The sequence below is a fragment of the Vombatus ursinus genome, unplaced genomic scaffold (assembly GCF_900497805.2).
Source record: "Vombatus ursinus unplaced genomic scaffold, bare-nosed wombat genome assembly UNPS02000577.1, whole genome shotgun sequence".
Taxonomy (NCBI): domain Eukaryota; kingdom Metazoa; phylum Chordata; class Mammalia; order Diprotodontia; family Vombatidae; genus Vombatus; species Vombatus ursinus.
The window spans coordinates 9,446,480-9,451,800 of NW_020940355.1; positions in this window are offsets into that span (position 1 = coordinate 9,446,480).

Below are 5,321 nucleotides of genomic sequence, written 5' to 3' on the forward strand. Positions count from 1 at the left end.
TCAAACTGATCTCACATGTTATTATCAGGATGAAATAAGATAATTTCTTTAATGCACTTTGAAAACTTTGAAGCACTACATAAATGCCAACTATTGTTATGCTCAATTTAATAAATGCAAGGGGGAATTAGTAAGCTTATAATTTACTTCCCAACAAGTACTATTTGATGCAGTGACATAGGTCTCCTCCAGGCTGTTGTTTCATGAACAAAACATTATTTCTCTGCTCTGGGCATTTTCTCTGGCTGTCCCAGTGCCTACAACACTCTCCCTTCTCTACCCTGACTAACCTACTTCCCTGGTTTCCTTTAAGTCCCAACTAAAATCTCACCTTCTACAGAAAGCCCTCCCCAATACCTTTTAATTCCAGTGCCTTCTCTGTGTTAATTATTTCCTATTTATCTTGTATGTGACTTGCTTTGTATATATTTTGTTTTCATATTATCTCTCATGTCATTGTAAGCTCCTTGAAAGAAGAGGCTGTCTTTTGCCTTTTTTTTTTCCTTCTGTATTTTCAGTACTTAGCACAATTGCCTGGCACATAGTATATGCTTTATAGGTGTTCATTGATTGGTACTATTGATGGGGTTGGGATCTGGACCCCAGAAAGGAAAAACCCTGGACTTTCCCACATGGCCACGTTTTCCTGAGGCTGTAATCCTATCGACTGGCCTTTCATTGTAGCTATGCCCAGTCTCCCAATTCTCTGTTACCCTTAACCTAGCCTAGCCCTACCTCCCTATGGCCCCTGGCCACTTCCCACCCTTAATCCTAGCTAGGCTCCATTCTCCCTTGGCCAAGTGGTCCAGGTCCCTGGCACTTATTACTTCACAGTCCCTGCAGACTCTCTCTCTCACACAGTCTTTCTGTATATAAGGTCCATCTTGTCTCCATTAAGGTGCTCAGATTCTTAAAATCTAGCCACTGCTCAGATTCTTATAATTTAGCCAATAGCTCACTAATGTTCAGACTCCTTAAGAGTCTGCCCAATATGATGGATGTTCTAATAAACCTTGTCTTTGATGGAAAGAATGCTTGGGTTGAATTCTTTTGGGCAGGACCCACGTATTGCGATTTTGGGGTCCCAGCACCCCTAAGCCTCAAAACTATGTGAATGAGGGAATGGGCACTCATCCACTGACAGGTACCACTCCTCATTTCTGCCCTGAAAAATCACCAGGGCTAAGGAGACATAGGTGCATCAGCACTATCTGGGAGATGTTGCCTTTTGGAGACCTCCTGCAGACGAGCAGACTCAATCTTAGCTTTTTTCTTCCATGAAATGTGCATCTTCTTCACCCACGTGGACTTCCCCCACCCTCTTGCCTCATTTATACATTGGATAAAATTCTTCCCTGTCAACCTTGCTTGAAATCTATCTTATCTATCATTTAAAGTCTAAGTTCCTAGCATGCACTGGAGCGTGCTTTGACTACTCTTCAGTGACTTGCTACAGATACCTTCCCAAAACAACAAGCTCATGTGCTGATTAGGTATACCTTAATTAATAAGGAATTTTGATTAAATCTCAAACTGGATGTAGATGGAATTGGTTCCTCCCACACTAAGGGGAGGTTGGCACAGCCTAGTGGGTTCTTTGGGTAGCCAAGGTCAAGTCAACTCAGTCAAGAGAGTGAGACAAAGATCTTAAGAGCATAAACTTAGAATTGAAAGGGGCTCTAACCCCTGAATTTTACAGATGAGACAACGGCGGCTACGGAGTTTAACTGACTTACCCAAGGTCTCAAAGGTAGTAAGCGACAAAAGCAGAAATTGAACTTAGGTCCCTTGACTCCAAATCTAGGGCTCTTTCCAGTGCCAGTCGCTAACAATAAAATTCAATTAGATTGGGGGGGGAGCAGGCAGGGAAGAGATTTTGAGAAAAAAGAGGTTTTTCCTTTGAATCACCAATTCAAAATTTAAAGATATTTCTCAAGCAGGTGATAATTAAAGTTATGAGTGAAGGTAGAACAACACAGTGAGGAGGCAGAAGAAATAGCTTCATTCCCTTGCTCCCCCTAGAGAGGTGCTTCCAGAGAGAGTAATTGCTACTTCTTGCCCATAAAGCCAGAAAGAAGCAAAAGACGTTTTCCACTGAGCCAGGGGCTATGGGTATTATTATTATTATTATTATTGGGAATTTAGGTGCCCTTCTTAATTATCAAAGTGTAGCAGAATCCCAGGAGGGGTGTTGATCTGACTGGCCTAAAAAGACCCAAACCAACAGGTTAGCTTTTGAAGTGGTTTCATCATTTAACTACAAACTATATGGTCTCAGACCTCTTACAAGGAAATAGCATGGTGGCTTCTATTCCCTTTGTCTTCTGGGCTTGTTTTCTGCCTTGACTTGGAGAACTTTTGTTTATTTCTACTCCTCCTCTGGCTAAGCAACCTTTAACCCTTTTTTGGTGTGAAAATTGCTACCCAAAGAGCTCTGGACCATGAGTGGAATGGGCTAGGCAACTGACATGTGATTTAGTAGAAAGCCATTGAATTTGCAAAATGGAAACCTGAATGCAGATCCTGACTTCTGTCTATTTTACCTGCGTGACTTCAGGTAAATGGTTTCAGCTCTTTGGGCCTCAGTTTGCTCATCTGCAAAATGATAGGGGTTGGACTAGAACCATCTTCACTTGGGGTCTGTGAACTTTTTTTAAAAAATAATTTAGGGAAAAGGAGCAGAGATCTCAGACAACGTTAAGGCTAAAACAGATTTAATCAAAAGAGAAAAACGGAAACTACACTAAGCGTCAGCCATATTCATCAATGTTGCTTTAGACCATTTTAAATAACTAGACAGTATAATGTTGGAATATTGCTGTGGTGTAGGAAATGACAAGTTGGTGGACTTGGAAAAATACGGAAAGATTCAGACTTATGAAGGAAGAGGTTATCCACCTTCAAAGAAACAAAGGATAAATACATATGGTACAGTCTTACGTAGATGCGTATAAATGTATATGTCTATATATGAATATGATTATAGCTATCTAAGTATATGTATTTGTGGGTATATATATGTATATATCTTTGTGTGTATATGTGTCTGTATGCATATATGTGCATCTATGTGTACCTATGTATATGTGTAAATATATAGATATGTATATGTATGTATATACAAATATATCTGCACTTAATTGTAGCCTGGGGAGGCAGAAAAGGGGAGAAAAAGACCAAAGTAAATGGTACACAGCAGGACACAAAAGAAAACTTACAAGGAAGCGAAGAAAAGATGGACAACTCTGAACACAATGCATAGTATTTATTATATAGACTTTCTTGAAATGGACATTTATTGCTGTATCTTTTGAATCCTCTCTTATGTTCTGCTATGCACATGGCAATACTTTTTTCTTTTCTTATTTTGTATGTAAGTTTCAATATTTAAGTTTACAATATGTTTCTTTTTCTTTTCTTATTGTGTATTTAAGTTTAAAATTAAAAAATGAAAATAGTTTGATAACTGTATCTCATTATAATTATTTTATTTGCAATCCTATCATTATTTTATTTTATTAATTTAAAAATATGATTCTGAGAAAGGGGTCCATAACTTCACCAGACTGCCAAATGGGTCCATGACACACAAATTAGATCTCTAAGATCCCTCCCAGTCTTATATCTACCATCCTGTTATCCTGTGATTTAGTATGTCTTGACAAACTTCTCAAGACTTAAAAATATAACGGCATGTCACTTCTGAAAGTTGTGGTTCAATTTTTTACAACCCTTCTTAGGGAGGCAGTTGTAAGGCTCTGAGTCAAGTCCTGAGTGTGAACCCCACCTAGCTCTGACATTTTCTAACTGAGTGACCTTGGACAAGTCACTTAACACTATCTGGGCTTTTTTTTCTTCATCTGTATAATAGTGATTAGACTAGATCTAATACCAAATTCCTTTCATCTATAATTCCTATCATAACAGGACTGGATCCCAATCTTTAATAGCCTTCACTGATTCTACAAACACAGAATATTAGAACTAGAGGGAAGCTTCAAATTCAGTAGTTCAACCACTTGTTTTATAGATGAGGAAACTGAGTCCAAGAGATGACTTGATTTACCCAAGAATCAATGTTAGTGTCCACAAGTCTTTCCCCATTCCATTCCATCCATCTTCTACTCAGTTGTTAGTGATGTTTTTTTCTTTCTTTTTTTTTTTTTTTGAGGGAGGGCTAGGCAAAGGGGTTAAGTGACTTGCCCAGGGTCACACAGCTAGTAAGGGTCAAGTGTCTGAGACCAGATATGAACTCAGGTCCTCCTGCCTCCAGGGCCGGTGCTCTATCCACTGTGCCACCTGGCTGCCCCCAGTCAGTGATGTGTCTAAAGCACAGATCTATATTACACACACTCTCTCTGTCTCTCACTCGCTCTCTGTGTCTCTCTGTCTCTGTCTCTCTCTCCAGTAAATTCCAGTAGCTCCCTATCACCTCCAGGATCAAATATAAACTCTTCTGTTTGACTTTTGAAGCCGGTCATAACTTAGGCCTCCAGTCTTCTTACAGACACTGGCCTCTTTGGTATTCCTACAACAAGATACTCTATCTCCTGATTCCCAGCATTTTCACTGGCTGCTGGCCATGCCTAGATCATTCTACCTTCTCAACTCTGCCTCCTGGCTTGTCTGGCTACCTTCAAGTTCCAGCTAAAATCTCACCTTCTATAGGAAGTCTTCCCAATGCATCTTAATTCTAGTGCCTTCCCTTTGTGGATTATTTCCAATTTATGCTGTATAAGGCTTGCTTGTACATAACTGGTTGCCTATTGTCTCCCCCATTAGACTGTGTGCTCCTAGAGAATGGGGACTGTCTTTTACACTTTTTATTGTATCCCCAGGGCTTACTCAGCAAAGGCCTGTTATTTAGTAGGTGTTTACTAATCTCTCAGTCAACCAACCAAGTACTGGTTAAGTACTTACTGTGTGTCTGACCCTGTCTTAAATACTGGGGATTTGAAGACAAATATGCAAGAAACAATCCCGGCTCTCAATTACACTAAGGTCTCTTGGTGGAAGGAACTAGCCAGATTCCCAGAATTTTCAGTTGGCAAATTTAGCCAGAAAGCCTGCAAATCCCTCCCCCACTCCTTCTTAACCTGTATTCTGAATGCCAAAGAACAGCACAAGATTTCTAGCCCTGTGGGTGACTGGGAGATAATCTCTCTGCAATTGAATTTGAGTGTTTTCTTTGTGAATGCAGTGTGACAAGCCATGGCAGGGTGCCCACCTCAGCACTGTCATCCTCTTCCCGCCTTTTCCTCCTACCCTTTCCCCTTTCCTGCATCCCCCAGTGTGTTTTCATAAAGAAAAGAATAACAACC